The sequence below is a fragment of the Cervus canadensis genome, chromosome 24 (assembly GCF_019320065.1).
Source record: "Cervus canadensis isolate Bull #8, Minnesota chromosome 24, ASM1932006v1, whole genome shotgun sequence".
NCBI classification, from domain to species: domain Eukaryota; kingdom Metazoa; phylum Chordata; class Mammalia; order Artiodactyla; family Cervidae; genus Cervus; species Cervus canadensis.
The window spans coordinates 25,064,416-25,080,924 of record NC_057409.1 but is presented as its reverse complement, the minus strand read 5'-3'; positions in this window follow the sequence as shown (position 1 = coordinate 25,080,924).

Genomic DNA, 16,509 nt, shown 5'->3' with positions numbered 1-16,509 from the left:
TCTTATAGAATATTTTTTCATTGTTTTCCCTTCCACTTTTATGCAAATGAAAGGTCTGGAAGCTAAACATTGCAACACTTTGTTTACTTGTAGAAACAAAACAGTTTAGAAACCAAATTGTCCAACCTCCTAATTTCACACACACACACAAAAGTGAAGATTAGACACAAAGCCCATGGCCAACTCAGAATCTGAACCCAGATTTTCTTAATCCCAGGACATACTCTATTCTACCTTAAGTGTGTGCTAAATCACTTCAGTCATGTCTGACTCTTTGCCACCCTATAGACTGTAGCCCGCCAGGCTCCTCTGTCCATGGGATTCTCCAGGCAAGAATACTATAGTGGGCTGCCATGCCCTCCTCCGGGACCTTCCTGACCCAGGGATCAAACCAGTGTCTCTTGCATATCCTGCATTGACAGGATGGTTCTTCAGCACTAGTGCCACCTGGGAAGCTTGTATTCTACCTTACCACTTCTCACCTGGAAGACTGCATCTAATGATTGATGGATCATCTAAATTCATCTTATAGACATATTTTGTTTGGGACCTCTGACTGTAATCTTGCAACATTAATCATTTGCAGTCAGCATGCAATTTACACAGCCTACAACAAATTTCCATATACATTATCAAATGTAATACTCAAACAATGTTGTCAGCTAGTCTAAAAACAGAATTGAGATGGGCTGCAAGAATGTGGATGCATCACATGTGGCTATTTAAGTCCCTTTAGGACAAATGTATCTCTTCTTGACTCCTTGATCAACAAAATGCATCAGGTATCTATTTTGTGGAGATATTACTTGCCCACAAGGCTCTGAGACAAAATAGCCATGCCACGTGACAGGGTATGCATGTAAAATGTCAAATTGTGGTTCTGTACGTCAGTAGAAAAGAAAGTTAGGTACTGGCATGTATTGTAAGCTTCTTCATAGAGGGGAGACAGGCTGTACTTTGGAGCCCAGCAGGATTTATGTAACAGTGATGCTCAAATGGAATGTGTGCATTCATTCTTTTTTTCGTATAAAATCTGTAGTTCATAAAGCATTCTGATATTCTTTAGCCCATTTAATCCTTTTGAGATCCTGACCCTTTAAATGAACAGTTCTCTTGGGGTTAAGAAAGACGTTGTAATCTCTGAGTATTAACCATTCTAGAGAAAATTCTGTCGACTGCTGGCTTCCTCTATTAAGGTGAAATTAAATTCTCAAAAAGTAGGGCATGGATGGGGGAAGGAAAAGGGATTGGCTTTGCTCATTGTAGCCCAGAGTCCCTTGGCTCAACTTTGTCATTATAATGAGGCGGTCACCTTCTACAGGCAGTAGGTTTAAGCCATGGAATGGAGCCTGCTGGTGTTAACTGTATATACTAAACTCATGTTAGACTACCAAAGTGCTGGGTCAACAATCAGATATGAGTTCCTTCATCTTTTATTAACATGAAACTTTTCTTGTCCTTGGCTAGAAATGCCAGGATGAGGTATCATTTTGCAAGATGTCGATTTCATGAGTTAAGTTTTTGGAAAGGACTTCCAAAAAGTTTATGGCAGAATAAACAAATTTTCCAAAACTGGATAGGGCTTCTCTGGTGGCTCAGATGATAAAGCATTTGCCTACAATGCGAGAGACCTGGGTTCGATACCTGGGTTGGGAAGCTCCCCTGGAGAAGGAAATGGCAACCCACTCCTGGAAAATCCCATGGATGGAGGAGCCTGGTAAGCTATAGTCCATGTGGTTGCAAAGAGTCAGACACGACTGAGTGACTTCACTTTCACTTTTTTTCCTAAACTGGAAGAGCTTCAGACTAGTCTAGAAATGGTTACCTGCCACTTTTCACATTAATTAAAATGCTAGTTATAATTTTTAAAACTTCACAGCTGTAGCACACCATTAGAGGAAATAAGTATTAAAACCTTTATTATTATATTTCAATTTTATACATTGAGCCATCCACAGAAATTCCATATTATCTTTGGCCTTTATACTTCAACTTGACCCCCAGGCTTTGTGTACTTTTGTCTTCTACACTTCTGGGGCTGCTCCTGTTGACATAGCTATCAAATGGCTAGCTATAGGGCTGGTTTCTATGGTTGCAGAGCGAAAGATGCATTTTCTATTATGTTTTTCTAGCACAACGTGAGCAAGAAGAACAGCCAAGCCTGTTGGAGAAATTTCAAATAGCAAATCCTGACATAGAGCCAGGAATTGAGAATGGGTTGGAAAACAGAACGACAAAGCTGGACATGGTTGGGTATGGGATTCAGATGAGAATGGATCAGGTGTCTGGTGTGCAGGTGGCCTGAGCCAACTTGGATGTCCTGGAGCAGAAGAGCCAGCACAGGATCCAGCATGAAGAATAAGCCTAGGTCCTCGGATTAGTAATGGTGGCCTCCGCCAGGCTCAGAAGTCATGACTTGAATGGCAAAGAGCACTTCTCTGTAGGTTGATCTTTGGAAAATAGTCATGAGAAAATTCAGTTCTTGGCTGTAGGAGGGCTGAGTGAAGCAGAGAACAGATGACTGAGTGAGACCCCATCACCTACTGATGATGGGTCACAGTGGCCAATTTGTTTATCGAGAAAGATACACTCTGTACCCTTTCTCTATGGTCTGCTTTCACTTCCAGCCCAGACCCACTACACAGGTATGATTAAAATGTGGTGGCCCATCTTATTCAGAGAAACACCCATGCTACAGCCAATCTTCAATGACTTCATGTCAGGATTTCCCAAATGGCTAGTGATATTCCAGACTTGAGCTAAGAATGTGGTTCCAGGGGTAAATTTAAGGACCACATTACTTAGTACATCGGAATTGTAATTTACTAAATAGGACATCAGTGCCTTGTAAGAGTTAAAAAAACCTCCCCAGTGCCTTGCTTAGTTATACTGGAATAACAAGGCTACCTATCCCTTTTAATAAATGGAATGTTAAGATTATGATGTAACAAGACATCAAAGCCCTACTGTATAGTCACACCCTGATAATAGTTTTGCTTCTTTATTAACACTGCTTTAAGATTGAGGGCAATAACATTTTTGAGAAACATTGATGGACATTTTTGAGATTATGCTAAAGTAGCCAACACATTCATATCACCTCAACAGTGTTAGAATTTTCATTACGAGAAGAAAAAGCTAATCACTGGGAAGCTATACATGATATCTAAAGAGAATTTTCTTATTATTTCCTTTTTCATGTTACAAACGTATGAGACATGTCCTTTAAGGGCAAACTATTGACTTAAGTTATAATTTAGATTTCTAGGGCTCTGGGGAGCTGTCTTTCAGGCAAGACAAATCACAGTGCTTTTCATTTCCTTTTTTGGTACATCAGCCAAATATGCTGAATACCCATTGTGTGCAAAGGCTTGTGCTCAGGCAACGCCTTCCTTTGCTTAGAAACAAAAAATAATCCATAAATGGGCTTCCCAGGTGGTGCTGGTAGTAAAGAACCTGCCTGCCAATGCAGGAGACACTAGCGATGCGAGTTCAATCCCTGAGTTGGGAAGATCCCCTGGAGAAGGGCATGGCAATCCACTCCAGTATTCTTGGCTGGAAAATTCCATGGACAGAGGAGCCTGGCAGGCTACACTCCATGAGTCCACATAAGAACCAGACATGACTGAGCACCTGGACAATTGTAAATAAGAAAGGTATAAAAATGATGGTAAGCAGCCATTCACAGGGCTCACTAGACCACTGTACTGCAGGGCATGGGGGCACCGAAGCGGTAGTGATGGAAGGTCATGCCGCATTGCTGCCATCTATGTGGCACCTAGAGCCAATGACACATACTTTGGGCCAGAGAAATATCAAAGATTAAAAAAAAAAAAAGAAACTGTCCTTGACTGAACAGCTGACCCTAAATATGATCTGTTCCATAGAAGAACTGACCCTCTTCCACCAAAGCCCCTCTGTATTTGTACTCCCGAGGGAGTCACACATTTACTCTGTTCTCAGTGTCCTTGCTAACCCTGGCTGTATCCTTCACCCCCGCAACAGTGTGGGGGGCCACGGTCATACTCCAACTTTATAAGAAGTACACTGTTATATATTGAGGACCATTTAGGATTTAGAGTCAGACAGAGTTAGTGGAAACCCTTGATACATTTCTAACCTAGAGGAACTTGAGCAAGTTTCTTAAGCCCTCTGTGTCTCATTGTTCTCATCTGTAAGATGGGAACATTAACAGCTATCACATAGCATTATTATGAGGACTTAATGAGAGGCTACGTGGATCAGAGGTAGCCTGGCATATACTGAATTATCATTGTGTGTGTGTGTGTGTGTGTGATCGTGTCCAATCCTTTGCGATCCCAGGGACTGCAGCCCGCCAGGCTCCTCTGTCTATGGGATTCTCCAGGCAAGAATACTGGAATGGGTTGCCATTCCTTTCTCCAGGGGATCTTCCCAATCCAGGGGTCAAACCACCATCTCTTTCTTCTCCTGCATTGGCAAGTGAATTCTTTACCACTGCACCACTTGAAAAGCTTAGTTAACATTAAAGGATAGTTATTCTTCATTGACTCTTTGAAGGGAAAATATGCTTGAAAGCCACACTTGTCAACTTGGAAATGAATTTATAGCAAACAGCCCTTTTTTTTTTGGTTTTGATACTTAGGCACATGCTCAGTCTATTCAGTTGGTTCTGACTCTTTGTGACACTGTGGACTATAGCCCACCAGGCTCCTCAGTTCATGGGGTTTTCCAGGCTAGAATGCTGGAGTGGGTTGTCATGCTCTCCTCCGAGGGATCTTCCTGACCCAGGGACTGAAACTGAGTGTCCTGCATCACATGCAGATTCTTTACTGCGGAGCCACTGGGTTTTGAGGAACACCTGTCAAATGCACCTGTGAGAATGAATATGCAAACAGACCATGGCCAGATTATATATAAATATAGAGCTCTGACCTACAACCCACAGTGACCAGACAGGAAAGCAACCAGTCTACAGTAACCAGTCCAAGAAGTCAAACTATCATCTGGAACAACTAGTCCACACAGCCCAACAATGGTCCCTATAACCATCAGCTCTAAAATGAAACAGGGCACACAAAGCCAGTGCACTGAGATGACCCTGAGGGATGGGATGGGGAGGGAGGTGGGGGGGTTCAGGATGGGGGACACATGTACACCCATGGCTGATTCATGTCAGTGTATGGTAAAAACCACTACAATATTTTAAAGTAATTAGCCACCAATTAAAATAAATAAATTTAAAAAATTTTTAAAGTTCATTCTTGATGAATAATTAACAGCTTCCCTAATTTTTGCCCCACCTTCCAACTTAGAGCCAAGTGGAGAAAGCCAAACATGTACCTCTAACCAACCATGTGGAACTTCCTGTTTCTAGTCAGCCTGCCTCCGGCTTCCTCAGGCCAACAGCCTCCAGTCAGGGCACCTCTGAAGTCTTCTCTTTCGTCTCTTTTGTCCACTCTAAAGTTTCCCCACTCCTCTGCTTGCCTTTGAGTCTGCCAAATGGAAGTGGTGGTGACTAACTCCCTTGATATGCAGACTCTAAATAGATAGCCTTACTTTTTCTCATCTGAGTGGTCCTCACTTATTTCCACACACCTCTCAAACCACAGAGCTAGACTGTCATAATCATGGTTAGCAATTAAATCTGCTTGGGGCTCACTGCTATAGACCCAATGTCTAGCACAGTGTCTGATTCACAGAGATGTGAATGGATGAACAGAAAGTCCTCTCTTCAAAACCAGTAGGATGGCCTCCAGCATTCAAGTGAAGGAAATGGAAAATGTAACAAAGGAGGGGCTTTTCTTACTTGAGGAGGTCATTTAGGTAAAAAGAGCCTGGGGAAGATGCAGCTCTTCCATGATGTGACTGTTCAGTTTTGCTCTAATCACTAAGTTCTGGGAGCCATGTGGGTCCCTTATCCATAACAGTAAGACATGAGGGATTTTTGAGGCTTTAATGCGGTCTGGTGCATCAAAGAACTTGAATGAGTGTCTGGAGAATGAACGTAACTTGCTTTTTTCTTCTATCCCAATGTCCTGTTGACATTTGTTACTATGTGTATAGACGGTTGATCCTTGAACAAAATGGGTTTGAACTGTGCAAGTCTGCTTAAACATGGATTTTTTTCAATAAAGAACTACAACACAACACTATCCAAGGTTGCTGGAATCTCAGAACTATGGATATGGAGGGCTAAGTGGAAAGATACACTTGGATATACTCTTTCAACAGTGTGGAGGGTGGTTTTTCCAACCCCCACATTGTTTAAGGGTCAGTTGCAAAGTTTTTAAAATACATAGCTTGGAAAAACAAGACAAGCCATTCTTAATTTGACAATGCTGTACATACCTTGATTATTTTTTTGAGACATACAAAGCAACATTTTATTTGAATATCTTATATTGGGTGTATATTATTAATTCAACAATAAACAACATTAACATTATGAAATAATAATGTGTTGATACATAAGAGACAGAATTGTCTAATGTGGATTTGAACATAAGTCATTTAGTTAGCTAATATTTATTGTGAACCTCTATTTGCAAGGTATCATAGTAGGCATATGGTTTCTAAAGTTGTGCAAGAGACTGGCCCCTGGCATGGAGAAAAATTTTTAAAAACTTTCTCATGAAAGCAACTCAGGTTCAGTCTTGAATGAGGAAAGCGGTAACCGATATGCCACTGAGTGCAAAGGAAAGAGAGACTGTAGTGATGAGGAGAGAAGATCTCATACAGGAAGACACGAGTTTGTGTGCGAGGTGGGTTGGGGCTTTGAATACAGAAATAAGGAAAGGGTGTGCTAAAAAGAGGGCGAGACAAAGAGGTCAGAACAAACAGGGATGTGCAACAGATTCTTTTGCTATATAGTTCATAACACTGGCACCTCCTTCCTCATAACATTTATTACAACTGTAATTAATTTACTATTTGAGCATCTTTTAAAATGTCTCCTTGTTAAACATAAGCTTTATAAGTGCAGGGAATATGTATGTCCTATTCACTGTTATATACTTAGTGTCTTAACACATTTTTGGAAGTATAACTTATGCTCAATACACACTAGTCAAATGGAAATGGAAGGTGTTTGTGAATGGCTAAAACGTAGGGTTAATATACAGAAACATAAGTGACCCCCTCACTTACAACTTAATTTTGATTCTGGGTAAAAAGTGGCAACTTCCTTTAAAATAAATGAAAGTTAAACTCAACACATGTAGGAGTGTTTTAAATGGAAAAGTTACAAATTGAGGTATGCTAATATCATATTCTTTTATTTTTTATTAACCTGTGTGCAGGTCAAGAAGCAACTATTAGAACCAGACATAGAAAAATGGATTGATTCAAAACTGGGAAAGGAGTACATCAAAGCTGCATATTGTCACCCTGCTTACTAAACTTATAGCAGAGTACATCATGGGAAATGCCAGGCTGGATGAAGCACAAGCTGCAATCAAGATTGCCAAGAGAAATATCAAAACTTCAGATATACAGATGACACCACCCTTATGGCAGAAAGTGAAGAAGAACTAAAGGGCCTCTTGATGAAGATGAAAGAGGAGAGTGGAAAAGCTGGCTTAAAACTCAACATACAAAAAAAAAATCATGGCATCTGGCCCCATCACTTAATGGCAAATAGATGGGGACACAGTGGAAACAGTGAGACTTTATTTTCTTGGCCTCCAAAATCACTGTGGACAGTGACTGCAGCCATGAAATTAAAAGATGTTTGCTCCTTGGAAGAAAAGCTATCACAAACCTATACAACATATTAAAAAGCAGAGACATTAGTTGCCAAAAAAGGTCTGTCTAGTCAAAGCTATGGTTTTTCCATTGGTCATGTATGGATGTGAGAGTTGTACTATAAACAAAGCTGAGTGCCGAAGAATTGATGCTTTTGAACTGTGGTGCTGGAGAAGACTCCTGAGAGTCCTTTGGACTGTAAGGAGATCAAACCAGTCAATTCTAAATGAAATCAATCCTGAATATTCATGGAAGGGCTGGTGCTGAAGTTCCAATACTTTGCCCAACTGATGCAAAGAGTCGACCCATTTGAAAAGACCATAATGCTGGGAAAAATTGAAGGCAGGAGGAGAAGGGGATGACAGAGGATGAGATGGTTGAATGGCATCACCGACTCAATGGATATGAGTTTGAGCAGGCTCCTGGAGATGGTGAAGGACATGACTGAGTGACTGAACAACAAGAAAGACTTTTTATTAATGAACTCAGCTTAGTTTTGGAGCCCATATTTCTGCTTGCTCAGTCACTGAGTTGTGTCTGACTCTTAGTGATTCTGTGGACCGTAGCCCACCAGGCTCCTCTGTCCATGGGATTTCCCAGGCAAGAATACTGGAGTGGATTGCCTTTTGCTTCTCCAGGGGATTTTCCTGACCCAGGGATCGAGCTGTATTTCTTGCATTTCCTGCAGTGACAGGTGGATTCTTTACAACTAGCACCACCTGGGAAGCCCCATGTTTCTGCTTGGGAGTGGGAAAAAATACTGCCCATTCAGGGTAATCGGGTTCATTTCTGATTTGACACCCAGCCTCTGCTGGAATCCCATGGACAGAGAAGCCTGGCTGACACCTTGGCTGCAGGAGAAGGCCCAGAGCACAGATTCACTCATCCTTGTGTTACCACCCAATTCCCCCTGGCCCCCAGTGACCTCCAGGTGAGGTGGACTCCACCTTTCCTGACCTTTGGATGGCAGCTTCTGTTGTCAATACCCTAGTGTTGGTGGCTGGTGCAGCACATAAATTATTTTGGGGTGATCTCAACTCAAAATTGCTTGCTGATACTGCTGTATTCTCAGGCTTAGTCCGGTCCTCCAGCCAAATGTTAGCTTTGGACTGTCCCATGGCTACCTCTGCTGTAGTATCCCACCATGACTCTTGAGACAAAGGAGAGGAGATGCAGCTCAGCTCCATACACACAGGCAGGGCCACGTGATCAGTTCTATGAATGAACTCTATGAATGGGCTCTGAGAAGACATTCCCTTTGGTGCTAGGACAGTGGGGAAAGTTTCTGCCATCCTCTGGAATCTTTCTTCTCTGCCACGATGAGCATGGCAACAGACTGTCCTGATGTAAGCAGGATGGATCATTTAGCTACAGTATGAGGGCAAGCTACATAGAGTTAGCCAGACCCACAGACAATTTTGTGAGAATGGGAAATAAAAGATGTTTTAAATTTATGTGTTACCACAACATAGCTTAACCTGCTCTGACATATTACAGTGTACTATCCAAGTCTTTTATTTTCTGTATTTTTATGCTTGGGCATGTGGCACCTTGCTCACCCTGAAAGACTGCCCCTTCCAGGGTAGCTAGTTCCTAGAGATATAGACAAATCACTCACGAGCATCTTTTCAAATGCAAACCAGTTAATCCAAAACCCAATTCCCAGCTACCTCCTTTATTGGCTCTTATAGTCAGAGCCACTATCCATCTGCCCTAATCACCCCAGGGTCAGGTACTAAACAACTAGGAACAGACTCTATCCCCCAGAGCACGCTGAATTTATTTGAACTAGCCAATCCTAAACCCTGCTTGCTTACCCTACTTCACCAGTTCCTGTTTACGGAGCCCACATGAAGGTCTAGGACCCACAGTTCTCCTTCCTTTCTGAACAACCACAGTTCTTTATCCGGTGTGCTCCCCCTGCCATGGAGCGGCATGCCACAGTTTCTTGGAAACTTTAAGTAACAAACTATCTTTTCGATGGCAATCATTTTCTTATCTGTTGGCCATACTCTATCTTGTTTTGTGTTAGTAACTACATTTGAAAACATAGAATGACTGTCTTCACCAATAGGATGGTGAGCAACTTGACTGTAGACACACAACATACTTTTCTTTAATTCAGTGTTTGTAACATAATAGGTTCTCAATAACTATATATCCCATGAACTAATGGCAATAACATAATCAATATGGTCAATATATTTTCTTCAAGGTAGGAACATAGCAATGATAAAACCTTTAGGAATACCCACATTTGAAGGTGGTTGGGAGAAAGCAAAAGTAAACAAAATACTTTGAAGAAAACTATTACATCATAGAGTCACAGATGCCAGACAAAGAATTTCAACAAGATGTGGTGATAAATATGCAGAGATGTTAAGATGGGTGGTAAAGAAACATAATAGCAACAGTGAACATGAGTATTGAGTATTGTGGGCACTTTGAGGCAACAATGATGGACTCATCATCATCCTGTCCCATGCTCAATTTGGAAGTAAAGAAACATTACCTTTGGTAGTTAAATTTTAAGATCAATGTGTAATGGATCATATTACAAACATGCAAATTAAGACGTTTAAGTGGGAGACAGACAACAGACAGATGAAAACACAAATAAATGCACTATTACAAATTGTGAAAATTGCTCTTGAGGAAAATGTGCAGATTGATATGACAGTGTAATAAAAGACTAAATTTAGATTGATGTCAAAGAAGTTTCCTGATGAAGTGACATTAAAGCTGAGGCCTACAGAACTAACTATAACCTAATTGAATATATTAACATATCTAACAAGCAAAGTTAGGTGTGCTCAGCCCTAGAAACACAGAAATGAAGAGTCACAGAGGAGAGGTCTTAGTCTCCAGACTTGGGGTGTGGCCATAGCCATCACTAGCACGCTGGCAGATGCAACTTTCCCCTGGAAAGATTCCCATTCTTAACCCTTAGCCTCAGCCATTAAACCTTAGCTTCAGTCATCAGACTTTTAATTCATCTACCACCCCCTATTCTGAATCCATGCCAAAACTTCTGATTATAATTTGGCTTCCCATGTGGGTCTGTTTAGCGGGGAAGGATGCACCGATGATATGAACCTTGAGTTATTTCTGATTCCTAATGGTAGGTTCTCATGGCTAATTAATAAAATAAGTTTCGAATGTGATTTGGCTTTGCATAAAAATGACAATGGGGAGAAAATGATAAAAACAGCTATTTTGTTTCCTCTGCTTATTGAGTATGTCACTGCAGATGAACAAACTGGTGTTCAAGTTCCTCCCTGAAACTCAGGATCATGGAAATAAGCTTCAGTCAAACAGCACTTTGGATCCTCATTCTCAAGAGATCCCTGAAGCCTCATAACAGTCAAAGAGCCTTCAAAGAGGGAAAATTGACCTTGGGACACAAGTGACCTACTTGAGAAGTCCTACCTCTCATCGGAGGACAGCTATTTCCACCTTTCCACCACTCACTTCTTCAACTACCAGTAAAACAATGGGGGTAGAAATAAAATTATATATGCTTAGATAGTTGCTTGGCATTACAGAAGCTAAAATAGAGATTAGATGAACATTTATCACCTATTAAGATGCTTTCAAGGCTCTTAGATGAGATATAACCTAAGGTCATTCCAGCCTCTGAATGAATGAATGAGTAATGATGTGTTTTGACTCAAGATTTTTCCTCCCTTCTGATGACTGAGGCTGGCTAGGTGCTAACTTTCTCATTACTTCAGATGAGGTCTTTCCCACATCCTTAGGATGTGTTCTTCATATCAATTGACTTCATCAAGGATCATCCACATGTCTCCCAGAAATATTCTAACACATCAGGATCCCAGCAGGGAATATAGCTTGGACCCAAACTACCCTGCACATTACACAGTAGATCCCAGCTCAGTTCAGTTCAGTTCAGTCACTCAGTTGTGTCCGACTCTTTCCGACCCCATGGACTGCAGCACACCAGGCTTCCCTGTCTATCACCAACTCCTGGGGCTTGCTCAAACTCATCACCATTCATTGAGTCAGAGTTGCCACCCAACCATCTCATCCTCGGTCCTCCCCTTTTCCTCCTGCCTTCGACCTTTCCCGACATTAGAGTATTTACCAATGAGTCAGTTCTTCGAATCAGGTGGCCAAAGTATTGGAACTTCAGCTTCAGCATCAGTCCTTCCAATGAACACTCAGGACTGATTTCCTTTAGGATGGACTGGTTGGATCTCCTTGCAGTCCAAGGGACTCTCAAGAGTCTTCTCCAACACCACAGTTCAAAAGCATCAATTCTTTGGTGCTCAGCTTTCTTTATGGTCCAACTCTTACATCCATACATGACTACTGGAAAACCCATAACTTTGACTAGATGGAACTTTATCACCAAAGTAATGATCCCAGGAACAAGGCTAAATAGAAAAGTTTAAGATCTAAGTGAAAAAATGTTAGTAGTTCAGTCATGTCCAACTCTTATGCTGCAATCCCATCAACTGTGGTCCGCCAGGCTCCTCTGTCCTTGGAATTCTCCAGGCAAGAATACGGGAGTGGGTAGCCATTCCCTTCTCCAGGGGATCTTCTTGACCCAGGAATCAAACCCAAGTCTACTGCATTGCAGGCAGATACTTTACCATCTTAGTCACCAAGCAAGCTTGATGGTAATTACAGAATGTATAGATGTAGAGGCAAGGCTGGATAACAGAAACTAAGGAGTTAGGACATTGAGAAGTTGGTTGAAAGTACATGTAAGTGATAAGAAGCAGAAAATTGCTGAATGGTCAATTTGATATCTGGGGAAAAAATTGAAAGTTGAGAATTTCCATTTTTTTGCTGGAATGTCCAAATGGTGGATGGTTCCTGTGGATGTTGGCAGATGGTGCAAGACCACTGAATTTCACTTTCCTAGAGTAAAATTCCTAGGGCCTGGCGGCATTACACTATGTCCATCCCTGATTCAGTAAGTGGTAGCTTTTATTACTGAAAGTGCTCTGTCTTATAATATATAAATGGTGAAACAGCAGCATACATAATGCAAATAGATGGGTGTAATTAATCTCATATGGCACATGAACAGGCAAGAGATGCCAACACAGATCACCACTCTCGAGCCCTGATGTCTTGCTGCCCTTGGAATCAGTGACACAGATTTTGTTACAGGTGAAACTGCAACATAACAAGATCCTTCTGGTGGATTTGGTCACTAAGTCCTCTTGGATGATCTATTCGTAGCACATGATGCTGAATTCCACGTGCTGAGTAGTCATCTCTCAATATAGGATATTTTAATGATGCCCGTCAATTTTTAAAGTTCCATTCAAGTGGATAAATATATGGCTATATATTTGACTCTATTCTTTTCTCTAATATATGCTAAAATTTGATGTAATAAAACTTTATACAGCACTGGTGACCTTCCAGTTTTGAGTTAAAGTTTATGTAGTTGAGATATGAAATTGACGACAGGTTAATGCTGAAGTTATTTACATTTAGTAGTAGTAATGATAATGATAAAGGCTTACATTTGTGGAATGCTTACAATATGCAAAATAGCTGTCTAAATGCTCCAGGTGCATTACCTTCCCTTCATCCTTCCAAAACCAATAAGCAGTTACCTTTATTTCCACTTTAAGATAAGAAGCTAAATCTTCACTCTCCCAAAAATGTATGTGTAGAAATAGAAATCTGAATCCAAGCCTATCAGACCTCAGAGCCTGCTTCTTGACTTAATATTGCTCCTTTTTTCTTAACAAAATGAGAGCAACTATCTCCAATATTATTTTGTAGCTATAAGTCCCATTCCTGAGAAAACAGAACCATTAAAATCTGCTAGACTTAATCAGTAAATATTTCTTGAACATCTAATATGTGTTCAGCAAAAAGAAAAAGAAAAGTATAAGAAATGATCAAATAAGGCAGATTTCTTACTGCTAAGCCACTATGGAAGCCCAAACTTTTATTACATGAAGTAAAAACTATGAATGAGGGTGCAACAATTATATTCCTGGCAAATTAGTTTTTTTGCTAAATTAGAAGTAACTTCAGGCATAGGTAAAATAAAATTCTAACTGTGTCTTAAAAAACAGAAAGCCTTGCTGGTCATCAAGTTGGTCTAAATCCAAGTGGTATCTCACAGTGAAAACAGATCAACAAGAATTTTCTTAAGTAACTTTCCAGGTCCTGTTGATAGAGACATCCTTTGGCTACCATGACAAATAGGGCAGAATTGAGTAAATGGCTGGCATGTGACACAAAGGTGGCTGTGCACATTTTGGCAAGACCCTACCATTCAGCAGCAGAACCCCCAGGCTGAAGAATCTGAATGAACACAACAAAGGGTGAATGCACTCCTGCAAGAGCAACTGTAATCCCATCTCAGCTGGGGCTCATTAGGTTTAAGGACTAAAACAGTCATATTTTCTGAAACACATAGTAACAAGAAAAGCCTAATTAGTGAGCAAAGGGTAGAAGTTTAGCAGCTCTAATAAATATGATGTGCTGAATGCATTATCTATTTGGCAGAAAACAAATTATGGAGTAATCCGCAGTATTCAGACATTCTAATTTGTGGCAGCCCATTTGAGGAAATGCTTTAACCCAGCATCCTGAGATCATAAAGCACATTTTAACAAGTGCAAGCATACTCTTCTGGAATGGAGAGAGACCTTGAAGGAATGACTATTTTCTGGAATATATTGAGACTGTTTTAAAGATTAATTACTATTAATGTGTGTAAAACATAAATACTATTCCAGGAATTTGATATAACAAATGATGGGGGAAACATCTCTTCATATTTTTCTCCTGAAATACATGGAAAATGGTTCATTGGACCGTTGTTTATTGGATTCATTTGATATTTGATCAGTGTTGCTTAAAAATCCTTCAGTTGTTTTTTGTTGTGCTCATAAACCCAACGGTCAGCTCTCTGATCCCATTCTTTCCCTACTTCTCGCTACCAATTAGGCTTCCACAGCAGTGTCCACTTTATGGTACTGCATAATGCTACTTCCAGTGTTGAGGAGCAGAACAGTTTTAGCCCTGGCTTCTCGTCTCTAGCTGAAAAAACTTTTCCGCAGATCCTGGTTTGTTCTCAAGTTTCAGCTCTAGTATCTCTTTTGCAGGGATGTCTTCTCTGACCACTCTTTAGTGAAGTTTGCTCCAACACTCTCCTGCTCCCATTTGCTTCATGACACTTAACAACCGCCTGAAATTAACTCACTAGCTTATTTATCCCCTGTCTCTCCTATTAGGAGGTGTATTCCATTGAGCAGTGACTATGTCTTGCTCATCATCTTTGATCTCCTCTATCAAAAACAGGACATGGCAGATGGTAGGTGCCCACCATATTAATATAAATATGAATTAGGGAGTGAAAAAAATGAAACAAAATGTAGGTAAATTTTAGTCTAGGAATGTGAAAAATAATACAATTTCACAGATGTGTTTTTTCACAAGATGTATTTTTGTTCATAATTTGCTTAGGAAAAATTACTTGTGTCAGTGCACCAAGTAATATCTTATGTATAATTGCAAAAACTTGCCTTTGACTGGCTTAAAAACAAGTAATATCTTCTTGTGTATAATTGTAACAATTTGCTTTCACAGGTTTAAAAACCCACTGCAAGCTCATCTTTTTCTTGCCAGTGGGAAAATAAGGTCCAGATTGGCCCCTATTGTTCCAGCCACGGCACATCAGAGACAAAACCAAAGTTTGGATTCAATGAGTTGACTTCCAAACCCTGCATTTGTCTTCCCACAATTTTCTCTGGTTGGAAATACACAAAATGGATGATAATGAAGAAATAGTCATACAATATCTCAGTGACTTGGTAATAAGGATAGTTAGTAAATTTGCCTTGAGCTATCAGTTTTTAAAAAGTATTGGTTTTAAAAAAAAAAGTATTGGTTTTTTTATTCTTTTTGTAAACAAAGTGAATGTTCTCTTGCCCTCTATTACAATATATGCAAATTAAAAAATTGATTCCCATTATAATACTTTTTGTCACCTTAACAAAATGACTTTCAGTGACTGAAAGATGGTCAACTGTTCACATTAAAGTATCATTACTGGGCAGTTCATTGTTTACACAATTGCTATAAATTGAGACATTCCACTAAATATGTGCTTGGTATGCAAATCACATTTGTCTAAGTTACATATAAAATATACTATTTCCCACCATCATATTATGCTGCCTTTGTGATTACAGAGAGAGGTAAATAATTAACTACTTCTCGTACATATAAAACCAACTCCAGTTGCTTGTTGTAAATGCAAGTAGGTTGGTCATTTTTCTTCATGCCGCCCACAACATTTCAATCACACAGGTGCCTAGTGGCAAGCGTTCTACCAATAGTTATAGGAAGTCTCTGGAATATTTATCTCATGCCAAGACAAAAGACTAACATGAGTTGTCATTTTTATTGACTTCACAAAGATCAATAAAAATCATTACATGCTTAAAAATTTCAGTCCCTTTGGAAGTCCAAGAAAACAGACTCAATTTGTTTTGTGTCTTAGCCCTTTACCTCCTTGATTATACTTGATACTGGCAAATGCTTTTTCACCATAAACACTCCTACCTGCTTTTAGCTCTAGTCAAGGTTCATATTCCATCTTACATTCAGTTCATTTCAGTTCAGTCACTCTTTGTCCAACTCTTTGCGACCCCATGGACTGAAGCACGCCAGGCCTCCCCGTCCATTGCCAACTCCCAGAGTTTACTCAAACTCATGTCCATTGAGTCGGTGATGGCATCCAACCATCTTGTCCTCTGTCGTCCCCTTCTCCTCCCGCCT